Here is a 16,686-nt window from a genome sequence, read left to right as displayed (position 1 = left end):
GAACTATAAATGTCATTTCTATAGCAAAATTCATGCACAAAATGCAACACAAAGTACTCTGCATGCAAGCAAAGAATCATAGCATTTACAATAAAACAAGGAGAGATACAAAATAAATAAAAAAACAAGTAACAATAATTGGTAAGTAAATATGTATTTAAAGTAAGGCTGATAAATGTAACTCAATAATAACGAGTTAACGCAAATCCCTTATAATGTCACTAATTATTTAAAGCAGAGGACGAAAAGTGCATGGTCCAATCGAAGACAACACAAGGGTTAAGTAAAGGATCTGAGTACTTCTTCCACCGCCGGTTTCAAAACAAGGTAGGGGTTGACAGATAAGCATTTAGAGTCTTAGTAACATAGATGTCTTCAGTATTCGTGCTCGCCGATGCCGAGACTTTTCTTGGCTTCCACCAACATCTAAGCGCCAGGAAGTCTCCCGAGGCGTGATGACATTCCTCCGGCCCGCCTCTATTGTTTCAGGCTTTAATAACCTCTGTGCAGGAAGTGAAACGGTGAAACCACAGAAACCACGCGGGGCTAAAAGCTTTCTTCCGATTGATCCTGAGCGCAGGACTCCCTCCCTCCCTCCTTCCCTGCCGCTGAAACTGAATCGCTGCACTTTGTTCCTCTCTCCCTGAACTAAAAATACCGATCTAAAAATACTCACTCTGCACGTTGTAAACCTCTCCGAGTGTGTATATCATACAGCGGGGAAAATAAGTATTGAACGCGTCAACGTTTTTCCCAGTAAATGCATTTCCGATGGGGCTATTGGAATGAAATTCTCACCAGATGTCAGTAACAACCCAAGTAATCCACACATACAAAGAATCAAAACATGCATGTCCATGACAAAAGTTATGTGTAATAAAGTGGAATGACAATGGGAATAAATATTGAACACATGAATAAAAAAGGGGTGTAAAAAAGGCATGGATTACATGGGTTATTACTGACATCTCATGAAAATTTCAATGCCGATAGCCCCATCAGAAATATCTTTACTGAGAAAAATGTTGACACGTTCAATACTTGTTTTCCCCGCTGTATTTCATACTTCATATTCTGATGTATGCAGTGATAAAAGGAGATATCCAAGGCCCTCTGTAAAAAAAACCTTCGACTCTAATATCTCAACAAAATAAAAGAAGAATTTCTCTACTGGAAATGTATGCAAAATGAGCGCATATTTAACAAGCTAACCCTGAATTTCCATATTTAAGCATAACATTTCTGAAAACTTGTAACAACACATCAGTGTTTTAAGCCCCCAACTTGGTCTTCCAGGTAGCGCTGCCTGGAAGGCACTAGGATAAGGCAATGGTTAGGGTTAGGATTAGATTCAGGGTTAGGTGCCTTGAAGTCAACGGTCACAGCGCTGCCTGGAAGGAGACGTTGGGGGCTTAAAACACCATCGAGTGGTGTGTCCCCTCGAAACCAAAAACGAAAACGGGGTCAAATTGGACCCGAAGACAACAGGAGGATTTTCTCTGTCATCTTTCAGTTTGTCACAAACATTCAACATCAACATTTTTTCTTTTTACTGGACAGGATGGGGGAAGAAAAACTGTCATCTGAAAGAAACTAAAACTGTCAGAGAAATGTAGTGGAGTAAAAAGTACAATATTTGCCTCTGTAGACTAGTAGAAAGGAGCAGAACATGGAAATACTCAAGTAAATTAAAGTAATAAATGACTAAATTAAGGGAATGATGCAATAGTAACTTGATCGATTGATTGATCAGCAAATGTTTTTGGATTTTGACAATGTTTTTTTTGTTATAGGGTTGCATATTAAAAAAAAACGATAGATTGAAAACACTTTGACAAGGGTGATTTTGGTAATTAAAGATATAAAAGGTATGGACATTTCATAAAAGGGTATAGAGCTCAACAGTGTTAGCCATCCAGATGTTGGGTCTGGGAACTCACCATTGGCAGGGCTCAATCTCGTAAGCCAACGGAGAGTGCCTAGACCCCCCTGGCTGCAAATTAAATTTGCTGCCGCTAGGGTGCGTCTAGATTTCTAGGCTATAATAGTTTGGATTCCGGAAGTAAAATGCTGTTGATTTTCAGCTATAGGGCCCTATTTTAACAATCTAAAGAGTGTGTTTAGGGCGTGTCCAAATCCACTTTTGCTAGTTTGACAGTGGAAAAAAATGGTCCGTGCACCGGGCACATGGTTCAAAAGGGTTGTACTTAGTGTCTTCATTAATCAGGGGTGTGTTTTGGGCGTAACATGCAATCAACCAATCAGAGATCATCTCCCATTCTCTTTAAAAGCTAGGCCTGACTCTTTACCAGAGCCACCGTCGCTGCGTCTGTTAGCTCAGCGCCACCCAAGACGATTGTGATTGGTTTAAAGAAATGCAAACAACCCAGAGCGTGTTTTTCTCTCCTATCCCAGAATGCATCTGTTGTGTGGCCAGAAGAACGACTTCCCAACTCGGGAAACGAGAGCATCAGAGGAGCATAAGAACGCACCGTGTGCTTTCGGCGGAGCTCATGTGTTCTCCGAGTGCCATTCCAGTTAATCCTGAGATGTGACGGAGACTTGAGATCCAGCTTGTCATTTAAATAATCAGAGAATTAAGCCGTCATGCAGCTGCGCTCTTCACACGAGGGGTTGCGGAGAAGAAGAGCAAAAGGTCATGCAGGAAATAAGGTGCTCTTCTCATTTTAATCTCTTTTTCTGTACTTCTGTTCCTCTTTTATCTCACTAATTCTCACTGCTGTCTGAAGTCTTAATGCTAACGCTTTAGCTTTGACGGTGTAGTTTCCTCACAGCCAGAAGATTAGATAGAAATGATAATAACTTTATGACTTTTTCAACACAGAAACAAAACGATCAATAGCAATGGATCACGTCATACACTGAATGTATGTTTTGTATTACTTCTGTCATCTTAATTTGAAAAGTAACGCTCTGAAATAAATGTAGTGTAAGTAAAAAGTACGATATTCCCTCTGAGATGTGGTGGAGTAGAATTAATGAGACATAAAATGGAAATAGAAAGACATAGAATGGGTGGCATGTGACCCTGCAAACAGACTAATGGGAGACGGCGTTTTACTACTCCTTGTGTACAAAACAAATTATGTTCGGCAATTACACTGAGGCAACAAAACACTGAATGCTGTTAATCTACCGCCAATGAAACGCTGCAAAGCAGCTGAACACACACAAACAGAAAAACAGCAAAGTAGAAGAAGAAAAGAACGTTGTACTTTTACGTTGTTGTACTGATGGAATTGGTTTGGTGGGAATAAAAATAAATGCCTATTTTTTTCCCCCTGATTTATAGATAACGTATTATAAATAATACTGCGAATAACCACTGTTTTCATTATCATTTACAATTAACTGGATCCCAAAGTCCTCAAATGTCTTGTGTAGAGCTTACTTACTTACTTACTTCCTCCTCTTTGTCCCCTATGGGACATAGGGCTTCAATGAGCTCTCTCCATGGCATTGGGTCCCCGATGGCAGCATGTTGGGGCCTCTCCCCATGACCGGTTCATCTGTTCCAGCTCTTGTGTCACAGTTCTGCACCAGGTGGTTTTGGGCCTCCCAGGTTTTCTTTGGCCAGGCGGTGTCCATCTTAAGGTGACTTTTGGGATGCGGTCCTGCTACATCCTCAACACGTCTCCCAGCCATCTCAGGCGTCTGTGCGTGATCTCCTTGGTGATGCTCCGGCTTCCTGTTTTTTCTTGTACAGTTCATTGTTTTTTATTGATGTTATAAGGCCAGAAGATCTGGCATATTTGTCGGAGGCATCCGTTGTGGAACACTTCCATTCTCCTCGTGTCTGTTTTGTGTAGGGCTGCAATTAGTCTATTAGTATATCCATGACGTTCCACTTCCGAGATTGCGCCGTTGCGGATTTCACTCTTCTCAGCCAGATGTCCGTCCCCTTTCTCTGTCTTTGTGTTGGCGTTCTAACCTCCGGGCAACATGGCATCATGACTTTGCGTAAATATACACGCCACTTTCAAAAAGCAAAATGGCGTTTTATTGTAAGCATTTTCAGCTATCCACGTGTATGCCCACGCTGTATACAGCTGATGTAGACATACCCACCACGTGGCCTCGCCACGTTGCGTGTTATCGCGAGAACGCGACGTACTATCGCGAGAACAACGTCACACGCCTGTAAAAAACAAAACGCGAGACGTGAACCCGGCTCTCCCAGGTGAAAGTCCTGTGTTTTACCCGTCCGCCACCCCAACCTACCTCTGTACTCAATCCCCCGTTCCTTTATACTACTCGCTACGCCGGAAATTGACTCGCAATGTAGGTCAATGGCGGCCGATTTGTGTTGATATACACGCAAAAATGCGATTATGCATCTTGATAACACGCAAAAACGGAATACAAATTGGCGTGACATACATTGACACACGCCAATTCATGAGATCAGTCTGCTCTGGTGGATTTGTGAGGAATATGGTTAACTGCTTCTCAGATCTCTGCAGGGTAAATCCAGACAGCTAGCTAGACTATCTGTAAATTCTGAGTTTTCTCTCGCACGACTAAAACTACTTTTGAACGTACACATGTTCCACCAAAACAAGTTCCTCCCAGAGGCTATTTTGCAGAGGCACCGTGGCTATGTCCGGCGCTTAAGCCTTGGCTCTGCCACCTTTGTTTCCTCTACTCGGACGAGTGTTATGGTGTTACGCAAGCACGAAAACGGACGTTCTCTCCTCCCGTTACGCAGATAGTTGAAGAACCAGTAACGCAAGTTACGCGATGATTATTGGATAAGTAGCTGTAACGTGATTACTGAGTTATCAACAGTAATGCGTTACAGACGAGTGCAATCTGATGACAGTAATGCGTTACTTAACACTGGTAGCTTTTTTCATTGGAACAGTGTTGGCAAAATCCTCATAATGGAGGTGCTCGAACCAGAATTAATATGGAGTTTTTGCTTAAAAAGTGACAGTTATCAATTATTAAAATAGATAACAATTCAGTTTCTGTCTGAAAATGTTTTATTCTCTAAATTAAACTACACAGGCATTGCTTAAGATGTGCTTTAACCAATGAAAAATGTTCACACAGTGGCTCTGAGGACTGAAACCTCCAGACTACGCTGCTGCCACAGAAAGAGGAAACACTCACTGCTTTGTCCCGTCAAAATAAAGGTCATGAGAAATATCACTGCTTCCGACCTTTTACACTTGCACTCGTGTGGTTACGGTGATTGATAGGAAAAGATTTGGTAAAGCTCTAATGAGATGCTGTGATCTTTCCCGGCTCGCTGTGCATCATTTCTGCATAACTTTAATGTCGGGTACATTCAGTTCTCTGCTGGAAAACTAAAATCTCAGGATCATTAAAGCTGCTCAGTGATTCGTCAGATGTCTCCTGAGAAGATTCTAAATGTATATCTGCACAATCGCACTCTGAGGCGAAGATGTAAATTGGAAAATGTTTTAAGCTAGTGCCAAAGAATGTGCACTTTAAGTCCAATTCATCGACGTACAAGGACAAGAGAATAAAGGAGAGAAAACTGGAGGAGACTAACAGAAAGACCTGCAGTTCCTGCTAAACTTGAAGCTCTAAAAGGCCTTCACATATCGGGGGCGTGATGATTAAGCTTTGTCTTTTATGCTTTTTGAGTGTGATTTATTTATCATCTGCTCTAGCTTTTCCATCGTTTTGGACACAGATATTAAGATAATAACGATCTTAAACTACCACAAAGGGACACAGACCAACTACAAAGAGACACAAAACCCCACACAGACAAAACCCCACACAGAGACACAAAATGTATGGGGAAGTTGCTTCTTTTTAAAAGTTGAAAATCAATAGAAAGGCCAGTACAAAGTGCTTTTGCAAAACCTTCGGCAAACACGCACACCTTTATCTTCCACAAACAGTGTAACGTTACAACAACAAAGAGACGCAAAATGTATTTAATTTATTTGAAAAACTTTACATTTTCTACAGGAAAGACGCCCAAATCTTTCGCCAAATACGCACAACCTAACTCTTCCACGAAGCTGGGGAAAACACTGCACTTGTACCATTCAAATCGCTTTGGGAATATAACTTTTTTAATTTTGAGCTACAGCTACTGCTACCTTCCCAAGTGTGTCGCATGATCTAAACTCTATGTGCATTGTTTTCGTAGCTGCATCTGAATGTGGCAGACCCCCCCACAGGAACTGCCACAGCAAACGCTTCCTTCCATCACCAGCAACATTGATTACTGAACACAGACAGGATGGAGAGACCACTCAGACATTCAATCACTTATTGACTGACTGAAGGGAAATGTGGAACAGCATTGATGCTTTTAGAGGGAATAGGAGTTTTGCATCACGCTTAAAAGGATATTTTGTTGTTCAACATGTTCAACATGTAGCCTTTTTTTTCCATGCATTGAACTTTTAATTCTGGTCCAGTATGGAGCGAGAATGCTGTAGCCGGCTGTAATGTAACCCTATAGGACAAATGTGCATCATCAATTTCCATCCACTAAAAGTGCTGACAGACTCAGATTATTCTAAGTGTCTGACAACATTATGGAAAGGATCCCTACAGAGATAGACCTTTTAGTTAAAGAGTAAGATCCTTTTAGTTTAACATAAAACCAAAATCACCATCACCAAACTACACCAGACTCCATGTAAATAATCAGGACTTTTAGCGTGTATAGAGCCAGCATATCTCCACCAGACTCCATGTAAATAATCAGGACTTTTAGCATGTATAGAGCCAGCATATCTCCACCAGACTCCATGTAAATAATCAGGACTTTTAGTGTGTATAGAGCCAGCATATTTCCACCAGACTCCATGTAAATAATCAGGGGTCTCATTTATAAATGTGACGTACGCACGAAATGGGACTGAAAACGTGCGTACGCCACTTCCCACGCAAAGGTTGTGATTTATAAAAAACAAATTTGACGGGAGAATGTGCGTTCCTCCACGCAAACTCTGACCCATGCGTACACACATTATGGAGACAAAATAAGAATTGGGGACGCAGATGGTGAGGTGGTGAACTGAAGTCAGACTGCAGATAGTACATGTGGGATTAACGATTAGGCTACTCTTAATATGTTTAAGTATTAAACAATAATGCCTCACGCACATGTCTTCACACCATATGAAGATTAAATCCAGCCGTGTTATTTGCGCTTGTACTGAGTGCTAATTGTTCCATAAACACCTCAAACTCAAATATTAAATAAAAACTCATTCTTAATATTTAATCAGCGCTGTCTCGCCGTCACATTGTCCTCTACGGAGCGCAGGAGTAGGAGATGGCCCGACTCCATGGAATACAGGATAGCATCAAATACCCTAGCATATAACTGCAGAACACAGTGTAAATAACTAAATATCTGTCTTTAAAACTGTGCATATATCAAATGTCAAAGTCTGTAAATACAGCCGTTAAGCTCTCGTGCAATCGTTACGCTCTATGTCCTTGTTATCGGTCTAAAAGGTAATACTGTTTATAACAAATCCTGCATGAAGAAAAGTGTGTTTGCCTATTACATTTCGATTTCAAATTGTATCTCGGGGTGGGGGATACCACTAGTTGTTGCTCTGATTTTAGCAAGGTGTTAACAATCACAAATTGTTGTAGACTAAACATATAAATACTGCGGTGAACCCGTGCGTAATGCTGCATGATGGCCCTGCTGGCCCTGCAGGAGGACAGCAATGGAAGAACCAGGAGAAAAAGAGACTTCAGGGACCATGACGATGACTGGCTCATATGCCGATTTAAATTGTTACTATTAAATGTAGCTGTAATAGTAATATAGCTGAGCTCGTTGATCTATGTACTGATTTGGGTCCAGTAGAGAGGGCAACGCGCCGGAACCGTGCCATCCCGGTCCAAATACAGGTCCTCGCCACTCTGGGTGAAACCGGCTGTTTCCAGAGGGAAATGGCTGACAGCTAAGTGTTTTTTTAAATAAATATTATATATAATCTTCAACTTCATCACTAAGGCTTTTTTGGATATAATCTATAGTTCTGTTAAATCTTATTATATACGTCTGGTATATCGAAGCTGTCCCAGAGTACCGTAATGCCTGCTGATTTGGAAGATTTTATTAATAAAGGTAGTCTATAGATCCGGTTTCCATACGCTGTGCGACAACAGGCCGAAATTATAATTCAATTGGCAGCAATTCCCGAGCGTCTGAGAGGATTTTTAAAGGTTTGTTTGTTTTCTCCGCCAGTCGTCAGGATTCGGCATGTTTCGGTGTAACGAAGAACAACTGCCAGGGTCATTAACATACTTACCAGCATTCACGAGGTGCTTTACATTGACTATTTATGGTTAAAAATGGGCGTGTACAGGGCGGGATAAGAGGCTGATCCACGTAAGCACACTTTTCGTCAATCTGTGATTTATAAAGGGAACATTGCTTACAGGTGTGCGTACGTACGGTTTTATAAATCTGACTTTTTTCCGGCGTACGCCAATTTGGGCTTTTGGGCGTACGTACACTTATAGTAAGGATCCTACGCACAGTTTTATAAATGAGACCCCAGGACTTTTAGCAATATATCTCCACATGTAAAAGGGGGAATAAAGGGTTTATTTCAACCAAACCAGAGCGGTGATTGTTGGAACAGTGGAAAGATGAACCAAGTCATGTTTTTAACATTTGTATTTCATTTCTGTCCACTTTGAATGAGTGTTTTACGATGCTAAAAGTCCTGATTATTTACATGGAGTCTGGTGGAGTTTGGTGATGGTGATTTCGGGGCTGTTTCATGTTAAACTAAAAGGATCTTACTCTTTAACTAAAAGGTCTATCTCTGTAGGGATCCATCCCATAATGTTGTCAGACACTTAGAATAATAATCCGAGTCTGTCAGCGACAAAAACAGAACCTTGAGTGGACGGAAATTGAATTTTAATTTCTACTATTTATTGATCCCCAGTGGGGAAAATACAATTTACACTCTGTTTGTTAGAAATCACTACACACAGGCCTGAAATACACACAGACATACCAGGACCTGTTCATGCACAAATGGAGAGATGTCAGAGTGAGTGGGCTGCCAGTGCTAGACCAGCGCCCTGAGCGGTTGGGGGGGGGGTACGGTGCCTTGCTCAAGAGCACCTGGCAGTGCCCAGGAGGTGACAGGCATCTCTCCAGCTACCGATCCACACTCTGTACTTTGGTCCGTACAGGGACTTGAACTAGCGACCCTCTGGGTCCCAACTCAAGTCCCTATGGACTGAGCTACTGCCACCCAAGGAAGTGCAATAGCCCATTAACGTTATTATATATATATTGCAGCTTGTTTCATGCTTGACACTGGGCCAATGTCAAAGATTGCTGTTTCCATCAGTCACATAGAAACAAAAACATGGGAAAGTAGGGTTCAATTTGAGAAAAAAAAAAAGAAGCTACCCTTTAATTTGATAATACCTCTGAAGAGTTGTCTCTCCTTTCTCCAAAACAGTTTGTAACAATCGGAATCAGAAAAGGCTTTATTGCCAAGTACGTTTTTTGCACATACAAGGAATTTGTCATGGTGTTGTTTGTGCATGTCACACATACTCTAAATATAAGAAGGATAAAAAGAATAAACAATATAAGTATGAACATATACACACAGTATGTATTAATAAAGTTAAAAATAGAATGTAAAATAAAATAATAAAATAAGTTAAAGAGTAATAAAAAAGGAACAACTTTGCTACAGCCAAATTGCCTCTCCTTAATGTTCTCAGAGCGGAGGGAACGATATCTTAATGAGTGTCTTTTTATTACCTCGATGAAAGCCTGACACAGCTAATTGGGTCGGTCTGCTGAATTCTGCGACCCTAATGTTCCTGTGCGTAGCGCCGCGCCGGAAGCTGCTCCATCGGCTTCGCTCTCCGGCTCGTTAATTAGACACTTGTGTGGAAGGCGTACTGTCAGAAGGCTGTCAGCTTCTTCTTTAAGTCCAGAGCCTTTTCAGTTACACTCTCGGTTTGTGTTTGTTGGCTCCTCGAAGTCAACAGTGAAGCGCTGGAACACATCGCCTCTTCATCCGTCTCCGACACCTCCGCATCATTATCACACCGTACCGCGCAGTAACTCCTCATTAAAGCTCACATACAGTCGGTGAACACGTTATTAGGGAGGCCTACTTAGACAGCATATTCTCTTGAGCCATTCATTCAAAAAGCTACGAAAAGTCAGTCCCTCCAGAAAAACGTGATTATGCGATTGCATAATTCAACGCATAAAATTGCATTAATAACCCGCATACTGCATCGCATCTTTTAAGAAAACGTGCCGCATTATCGAGGATTTTTGCCCGCAACAATCACAAAAAAACTCTCAAAGTAAAGCACTGTAATATGATTTCCATGTTGTTGTTGTTTTTTCGCTGTGCGCCAGGGGTGCATGATATATCGAATTAATATCGTTATCGCAATATCACGTTGCGCAATATTATATCGAAAGTGTTGTGATAAGTACGCAATATTTAGTTGATTTTGTGGAGCGCTGCGTCCCGTCCGTTGGCTGTGTGGCTTTGATTTAGAGCCCGCTTGGAACACTATAAAGATCATCAGTTCATTGGCCAGTTACCGTGCCACGTATCAGCGCATGGGGTCCACTACGTGACAAACCCAATGGAGCGTACCACGTGACGGGTGTGCATACTTCGACAGAGTGATAGTTGATCTAAAAAATAAAAAAGGAGCCCAAAATGACAGTCGGCTTATGTATTGCTAAGGCCACAGGGTCAAAATTTAAATGATTTATAAAAAATGTAATAATAATAACTTACTTCACCAGTAAACTCCTGTTAGACCACAAAAACAACCACTGGATGGGAAAAGGGTATTTTACAACAAATTTGAATGCAGCACAAGGCTGGCGAGGTGAACTTCAGCAACATCTGTGTTGTTTTTCAGACAACGGCAGCTACAGCGGTTGTTGGAACCCTCTCCAGTGAAATACAGACACACTTTTACACCGTTTAGCTGTCAGCATTTTAACCCTGTTTACTCCAGCTGCTAGCTAACGGTAGGCTAACGTTAGCTGCTGTCGAGTGTAGTGTTAATTAGCTAACGGTAGGCTAACGTTACCTGCTGTTGAGTGTAGTGTTAATTAGCTAACGGTAGCCTAACGTTAGCTACTGTCGAGTGTAGTGTTAACTAGCTAATGGTAGGCTAACGTTACCTGCTGTCGAGTGTAGTGTTAACTAGCTAACGGTAGGCTAACGTTACCTGCTGTCGAGTGTAGTGTTAACTAGCTAACGGTAGAATAACGTTACCTGCTGTCGAGTGTAGTGTTACCGTAACTAGCGTCCCGTGCGATGTTTCAGTTCCCTCTAACGTCCGTTTTTGGAGCATCAGAGAGAAGCGCATTTAAGTGGCACCTAAATAAGGCACCGAAATCCGCATTGCTATTCGGTCCGGTAGATAACGGTTGTTAAAGTGCCCATATTATGCTCATTTTCAGGTTCATAACTGTATTTTAAGGTTGTACCAGAATAGGTTTACATGGTTTAATTTTCAAAAAACACCATCTTTTTGTTGTACTGCACAGCTCTCTCTCTCTCACTGCTGCAGATCCTCTTTTCACCTGGTTTCTGTTTTAGCTACAGAGTGAGACCTCTTTTCTTCTTCTTTTTCTGTACTATCTTTGATTGCACTCGCACATGCTCAGTAGCTCAGATGTAGATCATGTCAGCTAGCTAACTCTAGAGACAGTAAAAGAAAGCCTGTTTCTCCAACTTTGGTCAGTTACAAGGCAGGATCAGCTGGGAGACTTCTCAATGAGGGCGCACATGTAAGTAGTTCTTTTGTAGATTATGGTGAACTTGTGTGTGTTGTAGCAGTGCTTTGCTATTGAGAACGACGTAGCATGCTAGCGTTAGCATTAGCATGCTAACGCTAACGCTACGAGCTAACGGTTGTAGTTAGCCAGCTCATTTCGGACTGTGACGTCACAGTCCGAGCCGATTTTGAACAGCTCACCAGGAGACTGAAGGCAGGACACATTCAGAAACCGTATCTCACTCAAAACAGCATGGATGGATTTTTTTCAAAGTTTGTATGTGTGTGGAAGCACCAGAGACACAAAAGAACACCCCAAATCCTAGAAAAAGTGTTTTTTTCTTAATATGGGCACTTTAAGGAACCGGTGCCATATTAGCACCGGGTCCCCTCCCTCCTCCAAAATAAAAACTGATCTACACGATTCACGTGGATGACATTTTCCCATTCAAAACTGGGATTTTCGCCGAAAAGCAACAAGTTTGCAGGTACGCATGAGTGCATGATACTATCCCAAAAAAAAAAAAAAAAAAAACCTGTTGCCGTTAATATGCCAGAGCTAGCCGAACAAGCCTTTTTTTCTAATTTTAATTAGTTGTTTTGGTGGATAAACTTAACTATGGTCGCCGCATGACGCTTAATTTTGACCTGTATATCTATGAGCAGACACCATAGATATATATATATATATATATATATATATATATACTGACTGAGTTTATACTGTATATCTATGAGCAGACACCATAGATATACATATATACTGACTGAGTTTATACTGTATATCTATGAGCAGACACCATAGATATACATATATACTGACTGAGTTTATACTGTATATCTATGAGCAGACACCATAGATATACATATATACTGACTGAGTTTATACTGTATATCTATGAGCAGACACCATAGATATACATATATACTGGCCCAATCCCCCCTGCGACAGGTTTGCTGCATGTCATTCCCCTCTCTCGCTCTCCTTTCATGTCTGAGGTGATTAAAGGCAGACATGCCCAAAAACTAATCTTTCAAAAAAAGATATAACACGATTTGTTGTGCACAAGTTTCCGTACGATATCATATGAACCCGTTCATGAGAATGCGTTGCATCAGGTAATTCCTAGGTCACAGGTCAGGGGACGAGAAGATCTATCATCCATACTCTTAATAACCTAACCTGTCCTGTGTCCATGTATGAATGAATATACAGTGTGTGTGTGTGTGTGTGTGTGTGTGTGTGTGTGTTTCTAGAGATTGAGGGAGTGTAGGTGGCTTCATGATAAAGGGAATGTTTTGAAAGTTGACCAAAAAAAATGGGTAGATGCTTCACACACACACACCTTAGACTCTTTCCCGCAGAGAGATAGACTGAAGTTGCAAAACAACTACATTTGGGTGAGCGTCTATGTCATGGCGCCAATAATATCTTTAAAATCCAAACTTGACAGTTTCTGCAGGAGATGTATGCCTCTACAAAAGAAACAGATAATTTGCCATGAATACGACAGTTATTTCTGTTTCTTTGTCTGCCCACGTGTGGAGGAATAAATCATTGCAATCCAATCTGGAGCGCGTCACAATGTGTTTAAATGCATCTCTCTCAGTGTTGAGTCCCCTCGCAGCAGCACTTTGTTGGACCGCTTAACAGCCACGACAAGTAGCCCACCGACGCACTCTGCCCTCCGGCACAGGACAATGACGTCATTCCTAATTGCATCTACACCGCGCTGACGTGCTCGATTGTTTTTCCAACGGAGGAAACAGCCGCCAACGAGGACTACATCTCTGCTATTAGATTTGCAGCAGGCGACCGAAAAACTCAATAACTCCAATAATTAATACACAGACATTCATGCTGTTCTCATGAACCATTCATATATAGCTGGGGAAAGTAAAGCTCTGTAATTGGTCTGTATTTCACGTATTTATTACGGTCAGCAGCACGTTGACTGCTGCTGTGTAAGAGTGTGAAGATCCTCATAGGGAGGAGGTCTGGGGGGGATGTTTGGCTCCTAAAACACGGGACTGATCTTTTGCAAACTAAGACACAGCAAAGAATGTACTTTTTAAAGAAACTGCTTGTTTTCAATGTCAATAACAAAATGCTCCAAATGTTTTATACTGCTTTTATTGAAAGTGTTTTAACTCGCTGTATTATCTGATGGTTCGGAAATGCCACTGAGTCTCAGAAAAAGACAATCAGAAAAACAGTTACAACTACCAACAAGTTACTAAGGGATAACACTACCGAGCATTGAACACATTTACAAAAGAGACTGGTGAGAAAGGCCAATAACATTGTATGTGACTACACCCCCCTGGCATCACATTTTAAACTACATCTATGCGTCGTTTCTGCCTAACACTTCTGACCAAGAAGAGATCCAAACTCTTGTTCGTACCACAAGCCATAAAAGCCTTAAATCATTCAAAATAAGCTAGTCGTCCAGCTGGCCTGGTCATACCCGGGGCTGTATAGTGTATTGTAGTGTGTGATGTACAGTACAGGCCAAAAGTTTGGAAACACCTTCTCATTCAATGCATTTTTTTTTTATTTTCATGACTATTTACATTGTAGATTCTCACTGAAGGCATCAAAACTATGAATGAACACATATGGAATTATGTACTTAACAAAACAGTGTGAACTAACTGAAAACATGTCTTATATTTTAGATTCTTCAAAGTAGCCACCCTTTGCTTTTTTATTAATAAGGGAAAATATTCCACTAATTAACCCTGACAAGGCACACCTGTGAAGGTAAAACCATTTCAGGTGACTACCTCATGAAGCTCATTGAGAGAACACCAAGGGTTTGCAGAGTTATCAAAAAAAGCAAAGGGTGGCTACTTTGAAGAATCTAAAATATAAGACATGTTTTCAGTTATTTCACACTTTTTTGTTAAGTACATAACTCCATATGTGTTCATTCATAGTTTTGATGCCTTCAGTGAGAATCTACAATGTAAATAGTCATGAAATTAAAGAAACACATTGAATGAGAAGGTGTGTCCAAACTTTTGGCCTGTACTGTATATTCTTCATGGTATGCCTGTCGGTGTCTGATGTAGGGACTATTTGTTTGTATCATATTTCTGATGTCTTGTCATAAAGTGCCTTGCGACTGTGCCACAAACCCAACTGCCCCACGGGGGACAATAACGTTATACTACTACTACTACTGTCAAGCCGGGAAGAGGCGTTCATGTCCCGGAGAAGTTAACCCTTATGTTGTCTTTGGGTCAAATTTGACCTGTTTTTCTAAATTTCTATATCAGAAATATGGGTTTCTTTTTGATAACCCAAAAAATAACATGGACGATTCCACAGAACGCTCTTCGCAAGTAAAACAAAAGATCAGATCTCTACTTTCATTCACAATTTTGGGTGTTTTGTTCAATTAAAAAAAAAAAATGTCAGTATCCTGACTGAACGTTGACATATACCCTTCTTTGATTGTCCTTCCTTTAATATTTCCTTTAATAATAATTTTAATTCATAATTCCTGCTTTTTTAATTAAAGAATTAGGTACAATTTCCAAATTTATTGACCATGAATTCCAAAAATAACTGTAAAACTAGTAATGAGTTGGTGTTAGTGGTGTTCATACATGGTAGTGAAAAGAAGCGTTATATGTAAAAAAAATATATTAAATATAAAAAAATATTTTTTTAATTAAAGCATTGAAAAAAAGCACCAAAAATGTTGAAAAAAAGAGTCAGACGTCATAAAAAGTGTTGATTTTCGGGAGGACCATGCATCGAAAAAAAAAAAAAAAGTAGAAAACACCAGACTTTTTTTTAGAGCTGCTTTAACTTTAAACACACTGGCACACTGCACGTTCTGTCATTGACGGCTCATAAAAAAAAAACATGACTTTTTCAAACCGCGGTATACCTTTAAACCGGTAACCGGGCCATGCCTAGTCTCATCCCCTCTAAAAACACATTTCCTCACTTCCTCGCTTCCTCTCTCCTCGCAGGATTTCCTCGTTTCTTCTTCTATGCTCCCTTGGTGGGACAGACAAAGACGTGAGGAAAGGGATGCAAGTGAAGGAAACGTGTGGATGCAATTTAACAACGTGAGAAATACCTTCACTGTGCTCTCTCAGGGTCAGTAGTCCCCTGGTCATGATATCAGGAAGTAGAAGATGAAGATAATGAAGAAGATGAGAGTTATGGACTCATTAACAATGTCGGTTTTTCAATAACTTCTGGTAGAAACGTCTCTCTGTCTGTCGGTCTGTCTGTACTAGAGCTTCTAAATGGCAGGTGGTGCAGGAGTCATGATGTAGTTTCTTGGCATTCCTTTTCTTTATATGGTCATGTTGTAAAACAGCATGAACTCAGCAACTGGAAATCAGCAACAACGGAGAGCTGCAAAAAGAATCGATTAATCAGGGAGTCATTTCTTATGACAAACAAAGTATAAACTTCTCTGAGGTCAGCGTGTTAAATGTGAATATTGTTCTAGTGTCTTCTCTCCTCTGGGACAGGAAACTGAATATCTTTGAGTTGGGGACAAAACGAGACATGTGAGGACGTCATCTTGGGCTTTTTAGGGAAACACTGATCCAAATTTTTTGACATTTTAGAGACCAAACAACTAATTAATTCATCCAGGAACTAATCCACACATTAATGACAATGAAAATAATCATTAGTTGCAGCCTTAAAATAAAACTGCCATGCCTTGGCTCACAATAACTCCACGTTACAGTGTACGGATCATATGTACAGTATCTCACAAAAGTGATACTCACATAACTGCTAACTGAAATAAAGCCATGCCGATCTCTAGGTATGGTGAAGGGTATGTGATGATGTGGGGGTATGGTGAAGGGTATATGATGATGTGGGGGGTATGGTGAAGGGTATATGATGATGTGGGGGGTATG

The 16,686-nt window shown here is 40.8% G+C and overlaps 1 protein-coding gene across 2 annotated transcripts in view; it reads right to left on the bottom strand.

Moving 5' to 3' along the window:
- Positions 1-16,686, bottom strand: part of LOC114557964 (atrial natriuretic peptide receptor 1) — a 124,663-nt gene that overhangs the window by 65,477 nt on the left and 42,500 nt on the right. The window contains exon 1 of one of the 2 annotated variants that reach the window (XM_028581735.1): positions 11,277-11,290. The exons of the other annotated variant lie outside the window; for it this stretch is intronic. The gene's annotated coding sequence lies outside the window, so the exon portion shown is untranslated. Of the gene's footprint in view, positions 1-11,276; positions 11,291-16,686 lie in introns of those variants that run through there. 2 annotated transcript variants of the gene reach the window in all.

This window comes from Perca flavescens, chromosome 6 (assembly GCF_004354835.1).
Source record: "Perca flavescens isolate YP-PL-M2 chromosome 6, PFLA_1.0, whole genome shotgun sequence".
NCBI lineage: Eukaryota > Metazoa > Chordata > Actinopteri > Perciformes > Percidae > Perca > Perca flavescens.
The sequence above is the reverse complement of the archived record's forward strand: the minus strand, read 5'-3'. Positions and strand labels throughout refer to the sequence as shown.